We start from the raw sequence: 15,025 nt of genomic DNA on the forward strand, positions 1-15,025 counted from the left end.
ACCAGGCTGGTCTCGAACTCACAGAGATCCACTTGCCTCTGCCTCCCAAGTGCTGGGATTAAAGGCGTGCGCCACCACCGGCAGGCCAGAGACTTTCTTAACATACCCTACAGGGTTTGAAGATAAAAGATAACCAGGGGCTGGAGAGATGGCTCAACAGTATTGTAGAGGATCCAGGTCCAATTCCCAGCACCACATGGTGACTTAAACTATCCTTAACTCCAATTCCAGGGGACCTGATACCCTCTTCTGACCTCTTCTGACCACATACATACATGCGGGCAAAAGCACCCCTGCCTTAGGGTGTATCTTCTCTGATACATGCTCTATTTATGTATGATTAAGCTTTTTTTATTCACAAATATTTACTGTGTGAATGTATGAACATGTATGTATTCATGCATATGCACACCAGAGTTGATAAGCACACACACAAAACACACTATTCTATTTCTTCATCTGAAATTTCCTGTAACTGTAACATCCAGCCACAGGGGAAAGGAGTGCCTCAGAAAAAGGAAATGAGGTAGGCAAGATGGCTCAGCAGGTAGACACTAGCTGCCAAGCCTGACCTGAGTTCCGTCTCTGAAACCTACATGGTAAAAAAAGAATTGACTCTTGCAAATTTTCCACTGACCAAACACGAACTCACACACACTCAAGCAAAATAGTCTCACTAGCTGAAAATATCTCCCAGAACGATATTTAAATCCTAGCTAGACAAATCTGCCTCAAATGTTCTCTCCTTCCTCAACCGAAGCAATTTCTGCTACAGTTTATTTGGATGTGTATTAGTATGTAGCATGTGTATGTATGTATACACACATTCATTTCGGGGCCCACAGAGGTCAGAAGAGGATACAGATTCCCCAGAACTGGAACTACAGACAGTTGTAAGCAAGAGCACAAACGTTTTCTAACTGCTGAGTCATCTCTCCAGCCCTATAAGCCTTTTTAATTTTATTGATTAACTGACTGATTGATTGATTGAGGCAGGCTCTCGTGTGTACTCCTGACCTACCTCCACATCCAGAGCTCTAGGACTACAGGGATTTGAACTCCTATACCAACTATTTGCTTATTTCTTAAGAAAGAAAATTTAGTTACATTAGAAAATACAACAAAAAGTCATGAAAAACTAATAAAAATGGGGTTTTTTTTAAAAGACATAAAGAAATAAAATGCTAGGCTGGGGATACAGTTCGGAACAGGGTACTTACATGCACAGGGCCGTGGGTTTAACCACTCATGAAAAGAAGGACACAAAGAAAGGGGGGAAGGGAAGGGGAAAACAGGGCAGCTGCCACCTAACAATGTCAAGCAAGAGGCCAACGATTACTTTGTTTCTCTAACTAACACCTAATGCAATGAGGAGTGAAAAGGAGGTCATGGTCTCTGAAGTCTAAGACCCTCGCTCCATGAAGGTCCTCATCCACGGCCTACCCAATGTGCTCATTTGGTCTACATCTGAAAAGGATGCTGTAGTATCTACCACTACAGGGTTCAAGACTGTACAAGAGGCCAGAGAGGAGGCTCAGAGTTTACGAGCACTGGTTGCTCTTGCAGACATGGCAGGTTTGGTTCTTAGAACCCACCTGGTGGCTCACAACCACCCATACCTCCAGTCCAACACCCTTTTCTGACCTCTGCATGCCCCAGACACAAGTGGTGCACAGACACACAGGTAGGCATATACATAAAATCAATCTGAAAAGAAAATTTTTAAAAATTCAAGATTTTATATGAAGCTATTGGTGTTCAGAAATTCTTGAGCATTTTCCTTTATTTGGAATCATAATATAGTATATTAGCAACTGTGTTTCAAAGTTTAATTCATTGGTCATTTTTCATTTGCTTTCCTAGTAATACATAACAATCATATTTTATAAATTATGGCATTTGTTAAAGCAGGATATATGCAGGCCAGGTTAGTTTCAAACTCACTATATAGTCCAAGCTATCCTCAAAGGCAAAGCAGATTACAGGTGTGTACCCAAAGGCCCAGCAGATGGCTTTTTGGGTTTTTGTTTTATTTTGTTGTTTTAAATTGAAAAAGGCTGGCCTGGAACTCATGTAGACCAGAGTGTCCCAGAACTCAGAGATCCCCCCTGCCTCTGCTGCAATTAAAGGTGTGTGTACTATTCCTGGCTGTTGACGGCAGATGAATAGCTAAACAGCACCCCCAACTAATGCTAGCTTCTTCCCCCACATTCACTAGCATCTGAACAGGAATTCAGTATTCAATTGTATTTTGTAGGATACAATATTTGTAGGCTACAAATACTGCCAAGTTCAAAGTTCTCAGACCCTGCCACACAATAGAAGTCAATAAGCAGGGGCTGTTGCTGCTCAGAACCTCACACTGTTCTGAGCACTAGAGACACTGCAGCAAGCAAAAACAGCATTCACAGTCTATGTCACAGCTCACTACTGAGGTTGGAAAGATAGCTCAGTGCAAGGAGAGCCTGCTGTGACTGCAAAGGACCTGAACTCAGCCAGGCCTTTAATCCCAGCAAGCCTGGTCTATCTACAAAAGCTAGTTCCAGAACAGGCTCCAAAGCTAGAGAAACCCTGCTTGAAAAACAAAACAAAAAAAAGCCACAGAGAAACCCTGTCTTGCCAAGAAAAACAAAGACCTGAACTCAAATCAGAAGTCCCCCTGGCTGCCCTACCTGTAAGGCCAGCATTTCTGGGTGGAGACAAGTAGATCCTAGGTACTCTCTGGATAGGCAGCCTAGCTGGGACAGAGAGCTTCGAGTTCAGGGAGAGCCGTCCAAAGGGATTATCAAGTGACGATAGAGAAGACCACTTGCTCTGGCCTCCTCACAGGTATGCATGGGTATGAGAGCACACACTTGAGTCTTATAAACACACAACAATCATCATCATCATCATCTTCCAGGGTACATGACTCCCTCTTCTAACCGCCCCTAGATACAAGGCATGCACGCGGTTGGTACACATAAATACATGGAGGCAAAACACTCATACACAAAAATAAAGTCTTAAAAATTCTTTTTAACTCACAAGTAAATCAATGCAGTCTCAAAAACTGAAAAAGAAGTTTTGATAAACAAAGCTAAACAAGAGCTACGAATGTAGCTGAGTGGCAAAATGCTTTCCTACCACTGAAGGCCTTGCAGGCAAGGATCCCAGCATAGTAGCACCGTCTGTAATCTAACTCTCAGCAGGTAGAAGCAAAAGGATGAGAAGCTCAACAAGGCTGGGCCAGCAAGGCAGCTCAACAGGTCAAAGTCATTTGCCACAAGTTAGACCACCTGAGCTCAGTCCTCAGGACCCACAAGGTGCAGGAAGAGAACTCCCAGAAACCTTTTTCTGACCTCCACACACAGCACAGCACATTTGCACAGCACATTTACACGCAAGAATTTTTTTTAATTCAAGGTCATCTTCAGTTACATAGCCTCAGGCCACAAAAGACCTTGTAACAAAAAGTTCCCTAGCCAAAAAGTGTAAGGTAAGAAACCCAACAATAATATAGTTAAAATCACAGCAACCAAATCAGAGGAAAATCTTGGCAACAGGTTTAGAAAAAGTAAACAGCCAGAGCAGGTGCTCAGAGATCAAGGGGACAGTGCACCACCATCTCTGGTTTCTAAAACAAAACTCACACGAGATCCACTTGAAAGAGAAAAACAAGTTCTTATTTATGAAATAAGAACCTTTCCCAGGAGACAGAGGAAATTATGTATCTTTAAAGTCATCTTAAATGTGTCCCCAAATCATTCTCCAAGACCTATACCTGTAGAGGCCCGACAGTGAGGCTTAACACAGCACTGCGAAACTAATTCACCACCACTCTCCAATCCAAATGATTTAATATTACATATGTAAAATATTATATATATATATATAAACACATGACTAAAAATTCCATAAATTAAGATTACTGGGCAGTGGTAGCGTACACCTTTAATGCCAGCACTCAGAAGGCAGAGGCAGGTATATCTCTGTGAGTTTGAGACTAGCCTGGTCTACAGAGCAAGTTCCAAAACAGCCAGGACACAGAGAAAACTTGTCTATGTCATCAACTAAAACTCACCTAAATAAGACATTTCAATCCCCTTTATTTTGAAATACAGATATTTGTTGGAATAATTAGACCATCTCGAAAATATGCACAAGTTAACTCTAATGTCCCAGGGGCCCCCGTGCTGGGGGGCAAACCCAGGGCCTTGGATATGTAGACAAATGCTCTGACTTGGCTGTCTCCTCAGCTGTCTACAATCTTCCAAAGACTACTCCATTACCCACACACATACAAGAGCACGCGCTCACATAACTACAACAACACCAACAATGTTTTAAGTGAAGAGCTAAACAAATTTAAAAGTCCGAGGAAAGCACATGTGCCTACAGAGGGCAGTAAAGCAGATGTAGCTTACGAACAAGAAAAGGAGATTTTTAAAAGAATATTGCGCCTGGTGTGGTGGTGCACGCCTTTTAATCCCAGCACTCAGGAGGCAGAGGCAGGCAGACCTCTGAGTTCAAAGCCAGCCTGGTCTACAAGTCAGTTCCAGGACAACCAGGGCTACACAGAGAAACCTGGTCTCAGAACAAAAATATAATCATAATAATGAATACTGACAGAAAACAAGACTCAAAAAGATTATTGCAAACAGCTGGGCTTGGTGGGGCCATGCAGCATGCTCGCCAACTCCATGTGGCTCTAAGAACTACCCTGCAAAGCAGCAGCCCAGGAGGGTGGCAGTGCGTCCTGGTGAGTCGAGCAGCCCAGAACACTGTGCAGCCAGCCTGGGTCTGATCTACACATAAATTCCAGTCCAGCCAGAATTACATGAGACCGCACCTCAAGCAATCATCAATGAGACAATTAAGCATGGTGGCATGTACCTATAATCTGAGCATCCAGGAGGTGGAGGCAAGAAGACCCAGAGTTCAGGTGAGCCTTACAAGGTACTTTTTTTTGGTTTTTCAAGACAGGGTTTCTCTGTGGCTTTGGAGCCTGTCCTGGAACTAGCTCTGTAGACCAGGCTGGTCTCGAATTCACAGAGATCCGCCTGCCTCTGCCTCCCGAGTGCTGGGATTAAAGGCGTGCGCCACTTTATCTCACAAATACTCAACCCATTGACATCATTTAACAGACACAAAATTCCTTTAACCTCCATAATACTAAAGACCTAAGAATAATGTTTTCATTAAATCATACTATCATTATATATTCATGAAGCAGACAGATATTTGAATATGTGCTGCACTGTCTGTAATGAATAACAAATTCTTCTCTGACCACAGGCCTCTCCTCAATCAAGTCAAATGTAAATATACCAAATTAAAAGAAAATCAACATTCATTATTTAAAAACAAGTCTTTGTGCTACTGCAGACATCTAGGAACCAATAACATTTTATTGAAATAAAAAGCATTTGGCCTAGAGAGATGGCCAGGTGATTAAAGTGCTTGTCAGCAAGCCTGGCACCTGAACTAAATAAGGGAATGTATGGCAGAGAACGGGCTCCCACAAGTTATCCTCTCACCACCACACACACGCTATGGCGGGCATATGCATATGTGAACACGCGCACGAACACACGCACGCGTGCATACACACACACACACACACACACACACACAAAATCACATACCATACCCTTTAGTTCATCTGAGTTACAGGCAGATGCAAGCCACCTGATGTAGGTGATGGGCACCTAACCTGAATCCTCTGCCAAAATAGTAAATGTTTTAAAAATAATAAAAAAATGGGGTCTTTCTGTGTAGCCCTTGTGGTCCTAGAACTCTATTGTAAATCAGGCCAGCCTCAAAATCCCAGAGGTCGGCCTGTGTGCTGGGATTAAAGGTGTGCACTACTTCCCCTTGCTACAGTTGAGTGCCCAGAACCACTGAGTAACCTCTCCAGCCTCCAGAAAACAAGTTTAATTGTACAGGAAGTTATTGGTAATCCTTATTTTCTTCTTTGTGTGTTTCTGCTTCCAATGGGAAAATGAGTCAATCACTTATAATAAAAAAAGAAATGCTTTAAAGAGGGAAATAAAATTAAAGGTCTTTTCATAAAATAACTAAAAACATGATTTAAAATCTGCAGAGTTCCCCATTTTGTTCAAAATGAAAGCAGAAGTCTTGCTGGGTGGGTGGGGAGGGTGCGGCAGGCCAGATACCAGGCTTGGAAGCCAAAGATAAGAGACTACTAAGTTTGAAGCCAGCCTGGAAGGCCATAAGGAAGTCCATGAGGCCACAATGAAAGACCGTCTAAAATCAAGTGCTGGAGACCTAACTGGGGCTAGAATGCTGGCCCTGTATGTCCAAGGCGTGTGCTTCAAACCCCTACACTTACCCGAACACAAAAATGCTTCCACCAAAAGGCCTTTTGAGTAGCTCCCTTCACACAAAATGCTTCCCCTTTCCAATCCTTCCTCCTTGGCTTCCTCTCTTGTGAACTCTTTGTTCACAAGCTACTTTCTCAGTGAAATTCAACATAACTATCCAACTAAAATGTAAATTCAAATGTTAGTGATATAACTCAACAGCAGAGCACTTGCCTAGCATGCCAAACACATACTAATGCTCAGCCCTTTGTATGGTGCTTTTTCTGTCAGTCATTCAAGCCTCACTGGTACATCCCTGATTTCTAGACAACAACATTCAATAAATCTTTGTATTATATATTTAAAAATAGTCAGACCAGTGTGGTGATGGTGCACACCTTTGATCCCAGCACTCAGGAGGCAGAAGGCAGACATATCTCTGTGAGTTTGAGACCAGCCTGGTCTACAGAAAGAGTTCCAGGACAGCTAGAGCTACAAAAAACCCTGCCTCAAAAAAAAAAAAAAAAAAAAAAAAGCTATCCGGAAAAAAACAGGAAGAAAAAAAAAAAGGAGACAGGTATAATGGCTCAAACCTACAATATCAGCAACTGGGAAGCTGAGGAAGGGCCATAACATTAGTTTGATGTGAGTTCCATGCTAGTATAGGCTGCAGGGCTACATAAGGAGACCCTGCTTCAATTTTTTTTCTAATTATGTGTGTATGCGTCTATGGATTACCCCAGAGTCATTGGAGCCTCTAGAACTGGGTACTAGGAACTGAACTCAGGTCCTCTAGAAGAGCACAGTGTGTTCTTAACCGCTGAGTCATCTTTCCAGACCCAAGGTTTGGTTTTTGCTATTGTTTTTGAACTTTTAATTAAGGACCCTAGAGGGCAGGGAGGTTAGTGTCCTGAGCCGGAGTGTGGTGATAGATACTGCTTGTGAAATCCTAGGGAAGCAGAGGCAAGAGGATCAGACATTCAAGTCTACCCTGAGTCAACGAAGTGGGGCGGGGGTGAGTTGAAGGGATGTATGTGGAGGTTACTGGGATCAGCCAGTTTGAGGATAGACTAAAAAGAAAGTTGTCAGCCAGGAGCAGGGCTTTAAAAGATAAGGCGGTTAAGAGTGAGCAGTCAGAGGCAGGGCTGGAACTGACTGGAAGGCTGCAAGTCAGAAGGGAATTAGGGTGAGAAGAAAGGGATAAATAGCTGAAAATTTAGAAAGCTGAAATGGAAGTATGAAGCGGTCAGAGATCCACCGAAGCCAAGAGGAAGGATGGGACAGGGAGAGCGCATGACTGACAGGAGTAGCACCCTGCTCCGGCACACTATATTCCAGTCCAGAGTAAAGTCACTTGTTTATTAGCACGGCTTTACTTCTCAGCTGGAAGCGACTCCAGAGTGTTAGGCATATCTGCTCCCACTCTGACCCTCAAATTCTTCACTGGAAAAGAGCATGTGTTTTTAAAGTTTAGTTCGCAGGGCAGGTTTTTGTAATTGTTGTCTTGTTTCTGTATCCTGTATTTTGTTGCGATGAGGTCTTTATTGTGTAACCCTTGATATCCTAGAATTTACTATGTAAACTAGGTTGGTCTCAAACTAATGTTAATCCTTCTGCCTCAGCTTCCCAAGTTTTAGCCACCACTCACAGCCCCATTTTTAAATATACAACAAAGATTTGTTAAACAATGTTCTCGAGATAGCAGTTTAGGGGCACCCACCTTAATCCCAATACACTAGGCAGAGGCAGGTGGATCTGTGAGTCCTGAGGTCAAGCCGGTATACATAACAAATTCTAAATCAGCTAGAAAGTGAAATTCTGTCTCCAAAAAAAAAAAAAGGGAAAGGAAATTTTTTTTAAGACTTATTTATTGATTAGGTATACAGTATTCTCAGTGCTCTGCCTGCAGGCCAGAAGAGGGCACCAGATCTCATTACAGATGGTTGTGCGCCACCATGTGGTTGCTGGGAATTGAACTCAGGACCTTTGGGAGAACAGGTGGTGCTCTTAACCACTGAGCCATCTCTCCAGCCCCGGGAAAGGAAATTTTAAACGTTTAGCTTAAAGTCAGTCCTGTGAAACAACAGTCCCAGTGGTCCAGTGACTTAGGCTAGGGTAGCAAATTCCTCTGAGCCCTGGGCTTCAAGCCAACCTAGGCAAAATAGTGACACCATCTCTCAAAATTAAGTAAATTTAATTCATAAGCTCTGACTATCCCTTTTTCCGAGTCGCCGCCAAGATGGCCAAAGTGGAGCAGAAGAAGAAGTGGACCTTCCGCAAATTCACCTACAGCGGCGTGGACCTGGACCAGCTGATGGACATGTCCTATGAGCAGCTGATGCAGCTCTACAAAAGGCGACACCTCAATCGCGGCCTGCAGCGGAAGCAGCACTGGCTGCTCAAGCGCCTGAGAAAGACCAAGAAGGAGGCGCCGCCCACGGAGAAGCCCAAGGTGAAGACCCACCTGCGGGACATGATCATCCTGCCCGAGATGGTGGGGAGCATTGTGGGCGTGTACAACGGCAAGATCTTCAACCAGGTGGAGATCAAGCCGGAGATGATTGGCCACTACCTGGGCGAGTTCTCCATCACCTACAAGCCTGTGAAGCACGGCTGCCTGGCATCGGTGCCCCCCACTCCTCCCGCTTCATCCCCCTCAAGTAGCTGTGGCCAATAAAGACTCATGTTCAATCAAAAAAAAACAAAAAAAACAAAAAAAACCTGACTATCCTGTTCCTTAACCCACTCTACCATTAAGAGATGAAGCTGGACTGGCTTGCGTTACAATGTATCTGTGACCTGCTCTTCCAAATTCATTTCATACAGAAAGAACCAAGCAACCTGGGCAAATGGGATAATCTGGTCTCCTGAATCTGAAGAATGGTTAATCTCATCACAAAACCCACACTAGCAGTAACCTCAACAAGTTAATGACTAGCTCCTGAATCACACCAAATGAAAACTTTATTTATCCAAATCTTTATTTTACCTCTCTGAGCATTCTATACAAAATAAAACCCTAGAAACTGCATTAAAAAATGTTATTAGATGCACCATAGATCCACTATAATCGGGGGCTGGAGAGATGGGCTCAGCGGGTAAAGAGCACTGACTGCTCTTCCAGAGGTCCTGAGTTCAATTCCCAGCAACCACGTGGTGGCTTCACAACCATCTATAATGAGATCGGGTGCCCTCTTCTGGCCTACAGGCAGGATACTGTATAAATAAATAAATCTTTTAAAAAAAGAAAAAGAAAAGAAAACTGAGACGGGGGACTAAGGACTTTAATAAAAAAAAAAACCACTATAATCAAAATCAAAATCATTTGGAATCATGAGACAGATAAATAATTTCCAAGCTCAAGCATTTACAATGAGCTTTCCCTGTAGCCCTACAACAAGCAGTTCCTAGACTGCAGCTTCAAACTACCCATGCAAGTGGCAGATGCCACTTTGTCACTGACAAGAGCTTCAAATTCCAGTCAGGCAACTGCAGTCACACTGAATCAGGAATATAAGCATGCCTGCATGTTATTATGGGGAATAGTGGAAAATTTCACAGGCTGACTTCCAGAACGTCTGCGGTTCCTTTTCATATTTCTTTTTCCCTGCAAAGCAGTTATTAGACCAGCTGAATTTTTTTCAAAACTGGAAATTTCCACTGTTTTTTAACTATCCTTTTTAAATGCAAATTGAAAAATGTTCCAGAATTCCAGTATAAAATGATTCAGATGAAAAAGAATTAAAATCCAAATCTTTAAACTAAGTGAAGACAATAGTAAATAAACTGGGGTCTCCACCACCTTGGAGATGAGCAACATCCAGTGAGTCAGGTAGGAAGCTTAAGGATACAATATAAACACTGCAGCGCTACAAGCATGCTAAGATGCTGATAAACACTACAGCGCTAAACATGTAGATATGCTGGATTTCTCATTAGCATATGATGCTGCGATCATTCAAAACTGACCTAAGCCAATAGACAGGGAAGTCAGAAACCATGAGACAAGACAAACATGGTGGTAAGCGCCTGCAGTCAGATGCTCCAGAGGCTCACGTAGGCGACAACATCAGGACCAGCATAGACAGCAAAATTCATCAGAGCAGGAAGGCTGGTGTATACTTCAGTGGTAGAGGAACTGCCTCACGTGTCAAATTGAAGTGGGAGACAGTTTCCAGTATTAAAAGGAAAATAATGCAGCTGGGTATGCAGTTCACTTGGCAGACTGCTAGACAAGCATGACCTTGCGTTTGCTCCCTAGCACCATCCCTATAATCCTGAACTCAGGAGGAGGCAGGAAGACTACTAAGAGTTTAAGGCCAGGGTATGTTACATGAGACACACTTCAAAAAATAACTGGTAAATATTTGAGGAGGTTTGTTCCCCTCCCCCTTCTCCTCCTTCCCTGTAGGTTTCTTGTGTAGTCCTGGCTGTCCTGGAATTCACTCTGTAGACTAGGCTGGCTTAGAATTCAGAGATCCACCTGAGTGCTGGGATTAAAGGTGTCCAGCATCACCTTAATTTAAGGGAACAATACAATATTCACAATACAACAAGACACAGTGTTGCTGTGGCAGAGGCAGGCCCAGGGCCTCACTGGTCAGTGTTTTTAGATAGGTTTTCAGCACTTTTCATTGAGATCACACTAGAACATAAGTAATGCTTTATAGTTTAATTTATATTAAGTGAGCAAACAGACAAAGACCATTTTCCCCCTTTTCAAACAGTGGCTCATATAGACCAGGGTGGTCTCAAATTCTCATTCTCTCAAGGATGACCTTGAACTTCTGACCCTCCTAACTACACCTCCCAGAGTGCTGGGATTAAAATCTGTACCACCAAGCCCTGTCTATACAGGGCTGAGGATTAGTCCCAGGGCTTCCTGCTAGCTAGGCAAGCACTCTAACTGGACCACTTCCTGAGCCAAAGACTCACTGATTCATTTTATTAAAGGGATAAAAAGATTAAGTTCCAGACCATTCGAAAAAATAAAAAATTATTTTTAACAGTCAAATAAGAGTAAAAAATAATTTAAGCTTAAGATCTCACATGGTCTGGGGAGATGGGTAAGCAGGAAAAAGCATCTGCCATACAAGTATGAGGACCTGAGTTCAAATCCTCAGAATCACATAGAAGCCAAATGTGTGACTGGAATATATGTGAGCCAGCACTCCTATGGAAAGATGGAAGGCTGGATCTGTTCTATCTGTATGAACACTTTCCTCCCATGTATGTCTGTGCACTATATGAATGCCTAGTGCCTGCAGAGGTCAAGAGGGCACAGGGTCTGTTATAGATGTGGGTGCTAGGAATTGAAATCAGGGTCTCTACAAGAATAAGTGCTTTAGACAGACCTTGCGCTGCAGTTCTTTAATCCTAGCACTCAGGAGGCAGAGGCAGGTAGATCTCGGAGTTCTAGGCCAGCATGGAATACAGAGCAAGTTCCAGGACAGTCAGGGCTGTTACACATAGAAACTGTCTCCCGTAAGTGCTTGTAACTCTTAAGCCATCAATCCAACCGCTTAAATTTTATTTTTTATTTTATATTTGTTTGTGTATAATTGTGGACACATCCATGCAGATGCCTGAGGAGGCCAAAAGAAGATACCATATCCCCTTTGGCTGGATGGAGTTAAAGGCAATATGGATGCTGGGAGCCAAACTCGATCCCCAGTAAATGCAGCAATTACTCTTAACCTTTGAACCATCTCTGCAGTACTTCACAAAACATTCTTAATCCCAATGTCTAGTCAGTTAATTTTTCATTGCCATGTAACCTTCAGCCAGCCCCAGAGTCTGTCTTATTGGTCACTCTGTTCAGTTCTGATCTACCTAATCTGGGCTGGGGGAGAGGTGTGACAACACAGGCTACTTCAAGATGTAAACTGAAGTACTAACTCTAATTTCTTGGATATTCTGCTGTTAATTTCACAGATCCAGGTATATTATCAGAAAGTCTTCCCTTCCACCACCTAAAATTGCAGCTTTTATTTACCTGTAAATGGGCATAAAATATACTGAGAAGACTGAAAGTTATTTGGCAGTAATGAAATAATAAGGAATGGAGGGCTAGATAGTGGCTCAGGGGTTAAGAGCATCTGTTGTTCTTGCAGAGGACCTGGGTTTGTTTCCCAGAATCCACATGGTATCTCACAACTATCTGTAACTCCAGTTCCAGGGAATTTGCCCTGGTTTCTTCAAGCCTCTGCTGGCACCGCACACACATGGTGCACAGACACACATGTGGGCAAAACACCCACACACTTAAAAATTAAATAAATGAATAAACCATATGAATGGCTGCTAAGGAACAACACCCAAAGTTAAACTCTGGCCTCCACACGCATGCACAAGCATGTGTACCTGCCCGTATGTATGTGTGTGTGTGCTTGTAATGTGTGTGTTTGCACACATACAAAGACAAAGAGGAGGAAAAGTGGAGGGAAGGGGAAAAAAAACTTTAAACAGACATTTCACTGAAGATAAAAGAAATTTTAAATTCAAACTGCAATGAGATTCTCACTACACATCCACCAGAATGCTACGGCTTAGACAAATATTAATATTAAGAGCTGGTGAGGATGTGAGACTGGAAAAGGCTATACAATGGCATAGTCACTGCTGTAAACAATTCCATAGTTTCTTATATAGCTAAACATACATTTGCCATAAGATCAATAATCCTACATCCCAAAAAATGAAGCCTTATTTTACGTTCTCACTCAAACTTGTATTCAAATGGTTACAGTAGCATTACTCGTAACAGCCAATTGTTGGATACAATAAAATGGTGTTTGAATGGTAAAAGGGCAATGCCATATACACAGAATACTTGGCAACAAAGAACTGGTCTATGCAACAGTCTGAATCTCACAGAGCTGGGCTAATCTAAGTAGGTTGGTACAACTTCAGCTAAGAATGCTACTTGGAGCCAAGCACTTGTCTGCATGGCATCCTGTATTCAATTACCACCAGCACCCCCACCACAAAAAGAGAAACTCTGAAGGGCCAAAGCTGTACTGAGAGAAAGCAATCACCTGTAATCCAAGAACTGGGAGACTGAAGCAGGAGGATCTGGAAGGCAAAGCCAGTCTAGCTAGACAGTAAAGACCTAGTCCAGTTTGAAAGGCACAACAAGGTAGGGAGGGCTGATGAGAAATAAGAGTACACGATCCTAAGGGAACTAGGTAAAGCAACTAGGATGAATGAGTTTAATAAGATCATGAAGTATTTGATAAACACACATAAAAAGAAATCTACTGTGGTTGGGTGGTGGTGGCGCACGCCTTTAATCCCAGCACTTGGGAGGCAGAGGCAGGCGGATCTCTGTGAGTTCGAGACCAGCCTGGTCTACAAGAGCTAGTTCCAGGACAGGCTCCAAAACCAGAGAAACCCTGTCTCGAAAAACCAAAAAAAAAAAGAAAAAAAAAAAGAAAAGAAAAGAAAATCCATTGTATTTTTATACACTAGCAACAAGTTACTTGAAACTAGAGTTTTATTAAATAAGCCAAGTGTAGTAGTTTTAATGTAATCTGCCCCCATAATCTCATAGAAAATGGCACTATTAGGAGTTGTGTGGCTTTGTTGGAATGGGTATGGCCTTGTTGGAGGAAGCATGTCACTGTGGGGACAGGCTTTAAGGTTTCCTATGCTCAGGATACTACTCAGTGTCTCAGTCGATTTCCTGTTGCCTACAGGACTCTCAGCTCCTCCTCTAGTACCATGTCTACCTGCATGCTGCCATGATCCCTGTCGTGATGATAACAGACTGAACCTCTGAAACTCTAAGTGAGCCCTCTCAATTAAATGTTTTCTTTATAAGAGTTGCCATGGTTGTGGTGTTTCTTCACAGCAATAGAAGCCCGAACTAAGACAGAAGTTGGTACCCAGACTGGTGCATTGCTGATAGGCATAACCAAGTTCTTTTGTTTTGTTTTGTTTTGTTGAGGAATTTGGACTTTTGCAGTTTGGGTTAGGAAAGCAGAGGGATGCTTTAAGCACTGCTTAATAGGCCATACTAGTAGGAGCAAGGAAGACAGAGGTGCTAGGAGTTATTTGAACTATCAGGGGCTCACTCAAGAGATTCCAGAGAAGAATTTTAGTATGCTAACTAGAGATCATTCTTGTGATATTTAGGTGATGAGAGTGGCTGCCTTTTGTCCTTGTCCTAAAAGCCTGCCTGAGACTAAAGTGAAGAGTTTTGGATTTATTTCTGTTGGTAGAAGAAATCTCAAAACAGCCTAGTCCAAACTCTGTTGTGTGGTTATTGGTGGTAACTCTAATAAAGATTCATCATGAAAAGAAGCAAACTAAGCAGAGTAAATTACAAAATGTAAATTTTGAGAGAAAAAGAGCACCAGGAAGTGGAATGGAGCTAAATCTTATATTAAAAGAAATAAAGGGGTTAAGAAATTAAATAAAGGGAGTGAAGACCTCAGGCAATATCCCACCCAGCTGTTTCCAACTTGTAAAATTCTTAGAGCTGGGTGTGAGCGCATGCCTTTAATCCTGGCACTGGGGAGACAGGCACCGGGGCAGGGGGATCTCTGAATTCAAGGCTAACCCATTCTACAGAGCAAGTTCCGGGACAGCCAAGGCTACACAGAGGAAACCCTGCCTCAAAAAATTCAAGACCAGGCCGGGCGGTGGTGGCGCACGCCTTTAATCCCAGCACTTGGGAGGCAGAGGCAGGCGGATCTCTGTGAGTTCGAGACCAGCCT

General features: G+C 42.9%; 1 protein-coding gene and 1 pseudogene across 1 annotated transcript in view; one reads left to right on the forward strand and one right to left on the reverse strand.

Annotated features, from left to right (window-relative positions):
- The window catches only part of Ncoa3 (nuclear receptor coactivator 3), an 88,451-nt gene that overhangs the window by 62,068 nt on the left and 11,358 nt on the right, over window positions 1–15,025 (reverse strand). The window lies entirely within an intron of this gene.
- Window positions 8,545–8,969, forward strand: LOC101995284 (annotated as a pseudogene).

The sequence above is a fragment of the Microtus ochrogaster genome, linkage group LG8, assembly GCF_000317375.1.
Source record: "Microtus ochrogaster isolate Prairie Vole_2 linkage group LG8, MicOch1.0, whole genome shotgun sequence".
Taxonomy (NCBI): Eukaryota; Metazoa; Chordata; class Mammalia; order Rodentia; family Cricetidae; genus Microtus; species Microtus ochrogaster.